The sequence below is a fragment of the Pristiophorus japonicus genome, unplaced genomic scaffold (genome assembly GCF_044704955.1).
Source record: "Pristiophorus japonicus isolate sPriJap1 unplaced genomic scaffold, sPriJap1.hap1 HAP1_SCAFFOLD_387, whole genome shotgun sequence".
In the NCBI taxonomy this organism is placed as follows: domain Eukaryota; kingdom Metazoa; phylum Chordata; class Chondrichthyes; family Pristiophoridae; genus Pristiophorus; species Pristiophorus japonicus.
The window spans coordinates 136,343-150,593 of record NW_027253728.1 but is presented as its reverse complement, the minus strand read 5'-3'; the positions used below and the strand labels follow the sequence as shown (position 1 = coordinate 150,593).

Below are 14,251 nucleotides of genomic sequence, written 5' to 3'. Positions count from 1 at the left end.
GGGCAGGGTAGGTCAGTCCCATGGAATGTACATCCTGGGCAGGGTAGGTCAGTCCATGGAATGTACACCCTGGGCATGGTAGGTCAGTCCCATGGAATGTACATCCTGGGCAGGGTAGGTCAGTCCCATGGAATGTACATACTGGGCAGGGTAGGTCAGTCCATGGAATGTACATCCTGGGCAGGGTAGGTCAGTCCCATGGAATGTACATCCTGGGCAGGGTAGGTCAGTCCATGGAATGTACACCCTGGGCAGGGTAGGTCAGTCCATGGAATGTACATCCTGGGCAGGGTAGGTCAGTCCCATGGATTGTACATCCTGGGCAGGGTAGGTCAGTCCATGGAATGTACATCCTGGGCAGGGTAGGTCAGTCCATGGAATGTACACCCTGGGCAGGGTAGGTCAGTCCATGGAATGTACATCCTGGGCAGGGTAGGTCAGTCCCATGGATTGTACATCCTGGGCAGGGTAGGTCAGTCCCATGGAATGTACATCCTGGGCCATGTGGGAAGTCCTCGACGACCACGTTGTGGGAAGTATCGCCAGCTGGAGCAGCTCGAGTTCCGGGTTCTGGAGCTTGAGCGGCTGCTAGCTTCACTGCAGTGCATCCGCAAGTCTGAGAACTTCGAGGATAGCACAGTTCAGGAGGTGGTCACCCCACAGCTTAAACGTGTGTAGGCATAGAGGGAATTGGAGACCGCCAGACAGAAAAGGAGGACTAGGCAGGTAGGGCAAGATTTCACTGACTCGCTAACCGCTTTTCAGTTCTGGATACTGGTGAGCGCGATGGTTGCTCTGGGGAGTGCAGTTAGCGCCAAGTCCACAGCACCATGGGTGGCTCAGCTGCACAGGAGGGAAGGAAGAAGAGTGGAAGAGCAATAGTGATAGGGGATTCATTAGTTAGGGGAACAGGCAGGCACTTCTGCAGCTGCAGACGTGACTCCAGGGTTGGTATGTTGCCTCCCTGGTGCAAGGGTCAAGGTTGTCACTGAACGGTTGTATCATCAGCAAACTTGGCTACATTACACTCGGTCCCTTCATCCAAATCGTTAATACAGATTGTAAATAGTTGAGGCCCCAGCACTGATCCCTGTGGCACTCCACTAGTTACTGTTTGCCAACTGGAAAATGACCGATTTATCCTTACTCTGTTTTCTGTTCATTAGCCAATCCTCTATCCAAGCTATTCATTAACCCTAACCCCGTGGACTTCTGGAAATCCAAATACACCACATCCACTGCTTCCCCCTTATCCACCCTGCTCGTTACATCCTCAAAGAACTCCACCAAATTTGTCAAACATGATTTCCCTTCCATGAAACCATGCTGCTTGACTGAATTATGCTTTTCCAAATGTCCTACTACTGCTTCCTTAATAATGGACTCCAGCATTTTCCCAATGACAGATGTTAGTCTATAGTTTCCTGCTTTCTATCTGCCTCTTTTCTTAAATAGGGGCGTTACATTTGCGATTTTCCAATCTGTTGGGACCTCCATAGAATCCAGGGAATTTTGGTAGATTACAACCAATGCATCCACTATCTCTGCAGCCAATTCTTTTTAGACCCTAGGATGGAAGCCATCAGGTCCAGAAGACTTGTCCACCTTTAGTCCCATTATTTTACAGAATACTTCTTCTTTAGTGACAGTGATTTTTTTTAAAGTTCCTCCCTCTCTATAGCCCCTTGATCTTCCATTATTGGGATGTTTTTAGTGTCTTCTACCATGAAGACCGACACAAAATATTTGTTCAAAGTCTCTGCCATTTCCATGTTCCCCATTATTAATTCCCCAGTCTCATCCTCTAAGGGACCAACATTTACTTTAGCCACTCTCTTCCTTTTTATATAACTGTAGAAACTCTTGCTATCTGTTTTTATATTTCTTGCTAGTTTACTTTCATAATCTACTCTCTCTTTATTATTTTTTTGTCGTTCTTTGCTGGTTTTTAAAAATTTCCCAATCCTCTGGCCTCCCACTAATCTTGGCCACTTTGTATGCCATTTCAATTTGATACCATCCTTCATTTCCTTAGTTAGCCACGGAAGGTTATCCCTTTTCTTCAAGTCTTTCCTTCTCATTAGAATATATTTGTGTTGAGAGATATGAAATATCTCCTTAAATGTCTGGCCACTGCTCATCAACCGTCTTACACTTTAAATCTATTTTCCCAGTCCACTTTAGCCAACTTTGCCTTCATATCTTTGCAGTCTCCTTTATTTAAGCTATGGACACTGGTTTGAAATCCAACTTCTTCACCCTCCAACTGAATTTGAAATTCTACCATGTTATGGTCACTCTTTCCAAGAGGATCCTTTACTCAGAGATCATTTATTAATCCTGTAAAAATTATGAGAACAGGTTGCACAGACTCGGCTTGCATTCCCTTGAATATAGAAGATTAAGGGATGCTCTAATTGAGGTGTTTAAGATGATTAAAGGAGTTGATAGGGTGGATGGAGAGAAACTATTTCCTCTGGTGAAGGAGTCCACAACAAGGGGGCACAACCTTAAAATCAGAGCCAGGCCGTTCAGGGCAAATGTCAGGAAGACTTCCTCACACTAATGCTGAGCGGCTGTTTGTCTTGGCTCGAGAGTCCAGAACTAGGGATCAGAGTCTCAGAATAAGGGGTCGGCCATTTAGGACTGAGATGAGGACAACTTTCTCTACTCAGAGGGTTGTGAATCTTTGGAATTCTCTACCTCAGAAGACTGTGGATGCTGAGTCGTCGAGTATATTCAGGGTTGAGATAGAGAGCTGTTTGGAACCAAAGGAATCATGGGATACGAGGATAGTGCGGGAAAATGGAGCTGAAGTACTAGATCAGCCTTGATCTTATTGAATGACGCAGCAGGCTCGAGGGGCCGTATGGCCTACTCCTGCTCACATTCTTATGTTCTTAAAGGGTAGTGGAAATTTGGAACTCTGTTCCCCATAAAACATAGACTGGGAGCCACTTAAAAATTCCAAAACTGAGATAGATAGATTTTCTTAGGCAGGTGTATTAAGAGTGATGGAACCAAGGCAGGTAGACAGAGTTAAGATACTGATCAGCTGAATGGTCTATTCCTGTTCATATGTTCCGACTTACAATGATAACTTGTGTAAACTCCTTTTAAAGGGGATTAGAAGGGGAGGATATCCAAACAGGATTAAACCTAAGTCCGTCCTGTTAATATGACTCAATCACACTGGGTGTTACCTTTACCCACTGAGCAATTGGGATGAGGGTCCAGTGACCCTGCTGGAAAATGCATGTGTGAGGCGTCAGGTGAGAACAGTGGAATAGCCTGTCAGCACTCATTGTCAAGGTTCGCACAGAGAGATTGGGCACATGGGACACATATTGGAGAGAAACTGGTGTGTGTACAACTGAACCCAGCCAGAGTCAGCACCTTCTGCAGAGGAGAGGGAGAGGAGCCAGTGAGTGTAGCACTGAACCCAGCCAGAGTCAGCACCTTCAGGGGAGGAAAGAGAAGGGAACCAGTGAGTGTAGAACTGAACCCAGTCAGAATTGGTGGTGAAAACTGGGAGTGGAGGAGAAACAGTCTAGAAATGTGTGTTGATTTGGATTTCAGCATAGCAGAGGGACAATGTGTGGGACAAGACAGGGATTTACAGCTTTGGAAGAACAAGAAAGGAACGAATGTTCCATGGAAACTAGATGTGTCTATTCTAAATTTCTGTCTTGTGCGGACAGTGATGAGTTTTGTTATCTCCTTTTACAGCGTATTAGAAGGGGAGATTTTTAGACAGGAAACACAAACCAAACATCACGTCAAGATCTGATGGAGTCAATCGATTCATCAGGACCTGAATATCATCGGCCTTTGAAAGTGGAAGGAGAAATGTTTGCCTGTTCTGCCAGTGGGAATAAATTTCAAATATCAGTGTGACTGGAAAAGCACCGAGACACACACACCTGAGTGAGTGTTCCAGTGCACTGATTGTGGAAAGAGCTTTAACCAGTTACACAGCCTTAAAAAACATCGCACCGTTCAAAGCGCGGAGAAACTGTAAACGTGTTGTGTGTGTGGGCGAGGCTTCACCTGATCGTCCAACCTGGAGAGACACAAGGACACCCGCACCACGGAGAAACCGTGGAAATGTGGTGACTGTGGGAAGATGTTCAGGTCACCGTCTGCACTGGAAATTCATCGACGCAATCACACTGGGGAGAGGCCGTTCACTTGCCCCGTGTGTGGGAAGGGATTCACTTGTTCATCCCACCTTGTAACTCATCAGTGAGTTCACACTGGGGAGAGACCGTTCACCTGCTCTCACTGTGTGAAGGGATTCACTCAGTCATCTGCCCTGCTGACACACTGGGGAGAGACCATTCACCTGCTCAGTGTGTGGGAAGGGATTCACTCGGTCATCCGACCTGCTGAAGCACCAGCGAGTTCACACTGGGGAGAGACCGTTCACCTGTTCTGAGTGTGGGAAGGGATTCACTCAATCATCTCACCTGCAGTCACACCAGCAAGTTCACACGTCAGAGAGACTGTTCACCTGCTCTGACTGTGGGAAGAGATTCAATCAGTCATCCAACCTGCTGAAACACCAGCGAGTTCACACTGAAAAGAGGCTGTTCACCTGCTCTGAGTGTGGGAAACGATTCACTCGGTCATACAACCTGCTGAAACACCAGCGACTTCACAAGTGACTGCAGGGATTGGATTCTGCTGTTATTGCTGCTGTTGGTCACATCCCGACTGAACCATGTTCATTATGACAGTTGGGGTTTGTTTCTGCCGATAATAACCCTATAACTGGGCTGGACTTTAATATTCTGGATATATTGCTGATTGTGTTCTCGGGGTTGCAGTGTCCATTTAAGAAACGCTGTGTGTTATTCTTCCCTTTAATGCAGTGACTCTCAACAGAAATTTAGTTTGCAATAAAATTATGAACTTTTACTACAATGCTGAATTGATCTTTGTTCAAAATTTACAATCGTGTAAAAGTTTCCACTGAATAAAATCTACAATTAGAAAGAGCTTGCTGACAAATCTTACTGATTTGTACATTACACACAGTGGCCCCTCCATTATCCACCAGAAAGAAGGGGAATGGGAATTGGTGGGGAATCCATGTCCCTAAATGTTGCCCCTCCCGTCTGGTGTAGCAATCCCCTCGGCACGGGAATGGAGACAAGTCCAGACCAAAACTGTGTGCAGTACTTCAGGTGTGGTCTTACTAACGCCCTGTACAGTTGTAGCAGGACTTCCCTACTTTTATACTCCATCCCCCTTGCAATAAAGGCCAGCATTCCATTTGCCTCCCTGATTAATTGTTGTACCTGATGGACCCACATAATCCATATGCCTGATACGAGACTCCCAGAGCAAGCGCTCTGCTCGAATCTTCAACACGGCAAGCGAGCCCCAGTGGGGCAGGGGAAATGCTTCAAGGTGAGCCTCAAGGCCTCCTTGAAGAAGTTCCACATCCCCACCGACACCTGCGATTCCCTGGTGCAAGATCGTTCAAAGTGGAAGAGAATAATCCGTGAAGGCATCGAACACTTCAAGTCTCTTCAGCTGAAGCAAGCAGAGACCAAGCGCATACGATGGAAGGAGCGCACGACAACCCAAGCACTTCAACAAACCGGCACTTTAACCAACGTACTTTCAACCAACGTCTGTCCATCCTGCAACAGAAACTGTAGATGGACTTAACAGACATCTGAGACCTCATTTTTAATGTGGAAGCAAGTCATCCTCGACTTCGAGGGACTGCCTATGATGATGATGGTTGGTTTATATCAGACAGGAGGAGATTGCTTTCATGGAGTGATAGCAGTTTGCAACACAGAAGGAGGTCATTTGGCCCATCGTGTCTGTGCAGCCGAAAAAGAGCTATCCAACCTAATCCCACTTTCCAGCTCTTGGTCCGTAGCCCTGCAGGTTACGGTACTTCCAGTGCATATCCAAGTACTTTGGTAAATGTGATGAGGGTTTCTGCCTCTACTACTCTTTCAGGCAGTAAGTTCCAGACTCTCACCTCCCTCTGGAGGTTATGCTAGAACTGTGTAAAACACTAGTTATGCCACAGCTACAGTAATCACACAGTTCTGGTTACCACATTAAAGGAAATATATGATTGCAGTGGAGAGGGTACAGAGGAGATTTATGAGGATGTTAGCTGGACTGAAGAATTTTAGCTATGAGGAAAGTTTGGATGGGCTGATGTTATTTTCTTTGGGATAGAGGAGGCTGAGGGTCAACTTAATTGAGGTGTATGAAATTATGAAGGTCCCAGATGGAGTGGATAGGAAGGACAAAAGAATATAAGAAAAATAAATAGGAGCTGGAGTAGGCCTTTAGCATCACACCTGCAAACCTGGTTTCAATTTAAATTTGAATCCACTCAACAAATGTATAAAAATATGTACAAGTAAACCGATCACATCAAATAATTAGCACAGATTTAGAGTCACCAAGATGAACAAGTAAACACATCACGGGCCAATAAACCATATATTCACAGGAGAAAGTCTGTTATCTAACTCCTCGAATGTCAGTTGGTGAGATGAGACTGAATCACTTTATATACACAACAGCATCCATTCCCACTGTCCCCACATTTCCAGTGTTGAGTCAGGTGGGATCACCAGTCTCCCAGGCTGAACGATTGGTTGAAGGTGTATCCACACACACAGCATGTTCCTGTTTCTCCCCGCTGTGATTGGTGTTTTTACAAAGGCTTATAATAAGGTGATCCTGATCAGTCTGGGAATCTGTCAAATCTTGACACGATGTTTGGTTTGAGTTTCCCAGCTGCAGATCCTCCCCTTCTAATACCCTGCAAATAAATGGTGGTTACTAACATTGTTACTCTAAGTACAGGATAGAAATTCAGAACAGGCAATTCTAGATTCTATACAACATTCCGTCCCTCCTAACCTGTAAATTCCTTATTCTAGACACTCTTCCTCCATCCTCACTGTCTAAAATCAACATTCATACGAACATATGAAATAGGAGCAAGAGTAGACCATTTGGCCCCTCGAGCCTACTGCACCATTCAATAAGATCATGGCTGATCTGATCATGGACTGAGCTCCACTTCTCTGTCCGCTCCCCATAGCCACTTATCCCCTTATCGTTCAAAAATCTGTCTATCTCCGCCTTAAATATATTCAATGAGTGAGCTTCCACAGCTCTCTGGGGCCAAGAACTCCATAGATTTACAACCCTCTGAGAGTTCTCCTCATTTCAGCTTTAAATGTGTGGCCCCTTATTCTAAGACTATGTCCTCTAGTTTTAGTTTTCCCTATGAGTAGAAATACCCTCTCTGCATCCACCTTGTTGAGTCCCCTCATTATCTTATAAGTTTCCTTAAGATCACCTCTCATTCTTCTGAACTCCAGTGTGTATAGTCCCAACCTACTCAACCTATCTTCATAAGTCAACCCCCTCATCTCCAGAATCAACCTCGTGAACCTTCTCTGAATAGCCTTCAATGCAAGTATATCCCTCCTTAAATACAGAGACCAAAACTCTATGCAGTACTCTAGGTGTGGCCTCACCAATACCCTGTACAGTTGTAGCAGGACTTCTCTGCTTTTATACTCTATCCCCCTTGCAATAAAGGCCAACATTCCATTTGCCTTCCTGATTATTGCTGAACCGGCATACTAACTTTTTGTGTTTCATGCACAAGGACCCCCAGGTCCCTCTGTACTGCAACAGTTTGCAATTTTTCTCCATTTAAATTATAATTTGCTTTTCTATTTTTTCTGTCAAAGTGGATAACCTTACATTTTCCCACATTATATTTCATCTGCCAAATCTTTGCCCACTTACTGAGCCTGTTTATATCAAGTTGCAGATTTGTCATGTCCTCCTCACAATTTGTTTTCTCACCTATCTTTGTATCATCAGCAAACTTGGCTACTTTATACTCGGTCGCTTCATCCAAATCATTAATATAGATTATAAATATTCAAGGGCCCAGCACTGATTCCTTCGGCACCCCACCAGCCACTGTTTGCCAACTGGAAAATTACCCATTTATCCCGAATCTCTGTTTTCTATTCGTTGGCCAATCCTCTATCCATATGAAAATATTACCCCCAACCCCTGAGCTTTTATCTTGTGCAGTAACCTCTTATGTGTCATCTTATCGAATGCCTTCTGAAAATCCAAATACACCTCATCCACTGGGTCCACCTTATCCACCCTTCTCGTTACATCCTCAAAGAATTTGTCAAAAATGATTTCATTTTCATAAAACCATGAATCATGCCTTTCCAAATGTCCCGTTACTGCTTCCTTAATAATGGACTCCAGCATTTTCCCAAAGGCAGCTGTTACGCTAACTGGTCCATAGCTTCCTGCTTTTTGTCTGTCTCCTTTTTTGATAAGGGTGTTACATTTATGGGTCTCCAATCTGCTGAGACCACCCCAGCACCCAGGGAATTTTGGCAGATTACAACCAATGTTCTTTGCTGACTTTTAAAAATGTCATTTCAGCATCTGAGATTTATTATCTCCAGAAAGTACAGAAAGTACTAGGTGCAATTCCACAGACATTACTTAAGCTCTAGTGCCTCAGTCGACTCAGTGAGTGCCAGCAAGATTTCCACTGTGGCAGGCAACACAGCATCAAATCCTGTCCTCCAATGACATCCGCACAGTGGAGGTCACTGTATCAGTATGAAGAGCAGGGGCACTGGCTGATTTTTTTTATCTCTTATTTAGCCCAATGGTACTGGTTCCAATTATAGCCGTAAACTGCTGCCTTGGCTGAGATCAACTAACAGCCCAGATCTAGGATCGAACTTGGGACCTTCCAAGTCAGTACTGCAGTTTGTTCTAAAATTTGGGGGTTGGGGGAGCGTGAGAATAGAATATTTTGAAACAAATTTTACTCCACCCTTAAATGAAATCTTCATCACACTGCTCAATTCTGAAGTCTTTCCAAATTATACAAAATTATACAATTATACAATAGATAATCAAAAACAGTGAGACATTTTAGAAAGGCTCAAGTCACTGAAATCAACACCTTTACAATCACTGCACAGTACAAAGGGAGTCACTGTTAATGGGAGCTCGGTTCGTGAAGTCGTCTGACACCCAAGATAAACTGGACTGTCCCTTTAACTCTAAATATTCAGAGAAAGGGGAATCCCTGTCCATTTAAATATCTGCTCTATTTCCCCAGACAGTGGGAGGAGGAATAGCGCGTGATAGGTTATTGGTTATTGTCAGAAGCACTTTTCAGACAGGCTAATAATTGGATGTATCCAGCATAACAAATGTATCTATCTGTTCTTGTTCCAAAATCCCAAAATCTAATGCCCCTAATGAAATGTTCGGTGAGATTTGTAGAGATGTGTTGGAAGGGAGGAAATGAGGCTTGCAGGAAATAAGGTACAGTTTATGAGGCTGTTTTGAGACTCGTCTGCATGAGGTTAAAAGCATAAAATGGAAAAGGGCTCATCCAATGACACTTATATTGTCAATAATGCTTTCCAAGTTAATCACTTTCTCCTAAGCCTCATCATCATCACCATAGACAATCTCTCAAAATCGAGGAAGACTTGCTTCCACTCTAAAAGTGAGTTCTCAGGTGACTGTACAGTCCAATACGGGAATTACAGTCGCTGGCACAGGTGGGACAGACAGTTGTGAAGGAAAGGGTGGGTGGGGAGTCTGGTTTGCCACACGCTCCTTCCACTGTCTGCACTTGTTTTGTGCATGTTCTCGGCGACGAGATTCAAGGTGTTCATTGCCCTCCGGGATGCTCTTTCTCCACTTATGGTGGTCTTTGGCCAGGGATTCCCAGATGCCTAATATCCTATTGACTACCCCAACCACTAATCCCATTCCTAACAAATAACCACAGCCACTAACCGTGAAACCTGCACCCAAACGCCAGCCCCTAAGCAAGGATTGTTGACAGGGATCAGTGGGGCAACTAAAGACCTGATGATGGAAGTATTTAAACAATTATCTTGTTGCAAGAAATACTGCAAGGTACGTTAGTAACAAGTACTTATATCAACAAAACTATCAAAATCAGCAAAGACAATTACAAAGAGCATACATTTCAAAGATTATTTCATGCAGTAACTGCATTCAAAAAGCATTAAACAATATACAAAATAATAGATTTACAGTCTTAAGCAAGATAGTTCTTTCTATGGTTGGTTGAAAGAAACATCAGATGTGTGTAAAGTGAGACACACCAGTTCAGTCTATGGCATCCACAAGCTGTATACTCAAACAGAACAACCTTGGGATTTGATGTCGTAAAAGATGAACCGGGTGAGAAGTGAAATAATCTGGAGTAAGAAAAGGCCCAAATGGAACAGTCAGTAACAGAACATTAATTAGAGTCCTCTTATTATGGTGAAATCAAATATTCAACACACTGTGTTTGAAACAAGCTGATTTATTCAATATTTATACAGGATATTAATCTCCAGCTCAGATATAGGGATTATTAAGATCACCAGAAACAAACAATCACTGCCAGAATGAACATGGTTCAGTGCCCAATACAATCCCAGCAAATCATATTTATTCACCAATGCAGCCGCTCAAGGGCGGGGCAATTACCCAGCATTCCCCGCGGGAGAACATTTGCTGCACCCAGACTACAGGAGCTCAGTGCGCAGGCGCGGGTCCTGGCTGGGTTTGGAGCATGCGCGGCGCGTGTAACGGCGGAGGCGGTGCAAAAAAACCTGTGTTCCGCAAAAGTGCTCATTTTGAGCGGGACGGAGGGGAGTAATGGACCAGCGGGAAGTGGGGCAAGCTTCATAAACAACTGGTGCCCGCCGCAAGCATGGAATAATAATCGGAGTATCAGCAGTTGTAGCTTCGGTGCTTTCTCCCGTTCACAGGCCCAGGCTAACGATGGCCATCTTTGTGCAGGAAGGCAAGTTCAACGCTCCGCCATTTTGATTAAGTGAGTCGCAACGCGCATGCGCGGCCATCTTGGTGCAGGAATAAAGTGAGTGAAATCAGTGTATTTCCAATTAGTCCTAGTGGGTAAAGAAATGTCTCAGATATTTTGAGAGAATAAAACACTTCGGATTTCTCACCATCTCTATTAAAGGCTCTGCTTAGCACCAACCTTACGGTTTACGTCCCACACAATTGTAACTAAGAAGCCCCAGAGCTGTTCACTCCTTGGGTTGGAATCCCCATGTACAGTCCCAGGGTTGGAATCCCCACGTACAGTCCCAGTGTTGGAATCCCCATGTACAGTCCGAGGGTTGGAATCCTCAGGTACAGTCCCAGGGTTGGAATCCCCACATACAGTCCCAGAGTTGGAATCCCCAGGTACAGTCCCAGGGTTGGAATCCCCAGGTACAGTCCCAGGGTTGGAATCCCCACGTACAGTCCCAGGGGTTGAATCCACATGTACAGTCCCAGGGTTGGAATCCCCATGTACAGTCCCAGGGTTAGAATCCCCATGTACAGTCCCAGGATTAGCATCCCCATTTACAGGTCCCGAGTCTCAGCCGCCGGGCCCCGGGCAACACCAAGTGTGGTTCTCAGGCCCGAGTCAGAGCCGCTGGGCCTGGCGCCAGCAAATCCCGGGGGCAGTGCCTCCTCCACAACAGGAAAACAACAACTTGCATTTCTACAGCAGGCCCAGCAATTCCCAGCCGTTCTGTGTCAGGGTGGGCGCTGGATGCGGAAGTCGGCTCCTGGCCTCCTGTCTGTTTGTTGCATCAGTTTGAGCTAGAGTGCAGAGGGGAGAAAAGCTGCTGAGTTTCATCCCCAGTACCTCTGAGCCCAGTGGGACCAACAATTTCCCATGTGGGACTGTCAAGGGAGGTGGATTCGCTACCCTGAAGGATATTAGTAGCCAGTTGGGTTTTTACGACAATCCGTCAGCTTTCATGCTTACTGTTTCTAGTGCCAGCCAGGTTCATTAAACTCAATTTCACACCATGCCTTTGTGTTAATGTCACCTCTCTCACCCTCCCTTTGTCCTGTTTCAAATTTATTTTACAGTGTGTTAAAAGGGGAGGATTTATAGAATGACAGCTCAAACCAAACATCACATCAGGTTCAGACGGAGTTACTCGATTCACTGGGACCGGAATATCATTGGCCTTTGATCATGGAAGCAAAAAGCACCATTCACAGTGGGGAGAAACGGTACACGTGCTGTGTGTGTGGACAAGGCTTCAGCCGATCATCCAACCTGGAGAGACACAAGCGCAGTCACACTGGGAGAAACCGTGTAAATGTGGGGATTTTGGGAAACGTTTCAACTACCCATCCCAACTGGAAACACACCAGCGAGTTCACACTGGGGAGAGGCCGTTCACCTGCTCTGAGTGTGGAAGGATTTCACTGATTTATCCACCCTGCTGAGACACAAGCGATTTCCCATTGGTGAGAGACCGTTCACCTGCTCTGAGTGTGGGAAGGAATTCACTCAGTCGTCCAGCCTGCTGATAGACCGGCGAATTCACACTGGGGAGAGACCGTTCACCTGCTCTGAGTGTGGGAAGAGATTCATTCAGTCATCTGAGTTGCTGGCACACCAGCGAGTTCACACCGGGGACAGGCCATTCACCTGCTCTGAGTGTGGGAAGAGATTCACTCAGTCATCCCACCTGCTGAGACACCAGCGATCTCACAAGTGACTGCAGGGTTGGATTCTGCTGTTATTGCTGCTTTTAATCGCATCAAGGACTGAATCGTGTTCATTCTGTCAGTTGCGGTTTATTACTGCTGATGTTCATAACTGGGCTGGCGTTTAACATCACGCGGTTGGTGGTAATATATTAATGTGGATAGAGGATTGGCCAACTAACAAAAAACAGTGAGTCGTAATAAATGGGTCATTTTCAGGCTGGAAAACTGTAACTAATGGGGTGCCACAGGGATCAGTGCTGGGGCCTCAACTATTTACAATTTATATAAATGACTTGGATGAAGGGACCAAGTATAACATAGCCAGATTTGCTGATGATACAAAGATAGGTGGGAAAGCATGTTGTGAGGAGGCCATAAAGAATCTACAAAGGGATGTAGATAGGCTCAGCCGGTGGGCAAAAATTTGGCAGATGGAGTATAATGTGAGAAAATGTCAAGTTATCCACTTTGGTTGGAAAAATAAAAAAGCAAATTACTATTTAAATGGGGAGAGATTACTAAATGCTGCAGTACAGAGGGATCTGGGGGTACTTGTACATGAAACACAAGAAGTTAGCATGCAGGTACAGCAACTAATTAGGAAGGCAAATGGAATGTTGGCCTTTATTGCAAGGGAGATAGAGTATAAAAGCAGAGAAGTCTTGCTCCAACTGTACAGGGTATTGGTAAGACCACACCTGGAGTACTGTGTACAGTTTTGGTCTCCTTATTTAAGGAAGGATATATTTGCATTGGAGGCAGTTCAAAGAAGGTTCATGAGGTTGATGCCTGAGATAAAGGGGTTGTCATATGAAGAGAGGTTGAGAAGGTTGGGCCTGTACTCATTGAAGTTTAGAAGAATGAGAGGTGATCTTATTGAAACATAAAATTCTGAGGGGGCTGGACAGGGTAGATGCAGAGAAGATGTTTTCCCTCATGGGGGAATCTAGATCTAGGGGGCATAGTTTCAGAATAACGGGTCGCACATTTAAGACAGAAATTAGGAGGAATTTCTTCTCTGAGTGTCTTGAAGCTTTGGAATTCTCTACCCTAGGAAGCTGTGGAGACTGGATCAGGTGGGGATAGACAGATTTTTGAATGATGAATGAGTCAATGGTTATGGGGAGCGGGCGGGGAAGCGGCATTGAGGTGGGATCAGATCAGCCATGATCTTACTGAATGGCGGAGCAATCTTGAGGGTCAAATGGCCTATTCATGCTGCTATTTCTTATGTTCTTATGTTCTATGTTTCAAATAACAGAGCATGTCAATATTTAATGTCTCCAAGATAAGAGGAGACTAATTGATATCCTGTTACCGACCTCTCCATTTTGGGCCTTTTCTCCTTTATAACTCTACATTATTTCAGTTCTCAAACTTGTTTGTTACTCTTATGGACAATTCCAGCCCCGCATAGCTTCCAGATTATCTTTCCTCGCCTAGGTATCCTGGGAAGGTCTAGGTAACATGACCGTGATTACTAAACACAAAACCCAATTTGTTGATCACTTTCAACGACTGGACTTAGTGTGTGCCCCACAGCATCCCTATCACCTTCGTGTGTGAATACAGCATCACGTCTGCAAACCTCGTCTTGAATTTAAGTCCGCTCAGCAAATGTATTTAACAAAATATGAAC

The 14,251-nt window shown here is 45.0% G+C and overlaps 2 pseudogenes; both read left to right on the top strand.

Moving 5' to 3' along the window:
• The first annotated feature begins 486 nt into the window (after positions 1-486).
• On the top strand, positions 487-4,896 carry LOC139250535 (zinc finger protein 774-like; annotated as a pseudogene).
• A 429-nt stretch (positions 4,897-5,325) lies between these two features.
• LOC139250534 (zinc finger protein 22-like) lies at positions 5,326-12,842 on the top strand (annotated as a pseudogene).
• Positions 12,843-14,251: the final 1,409 nt, after the last annotated feature.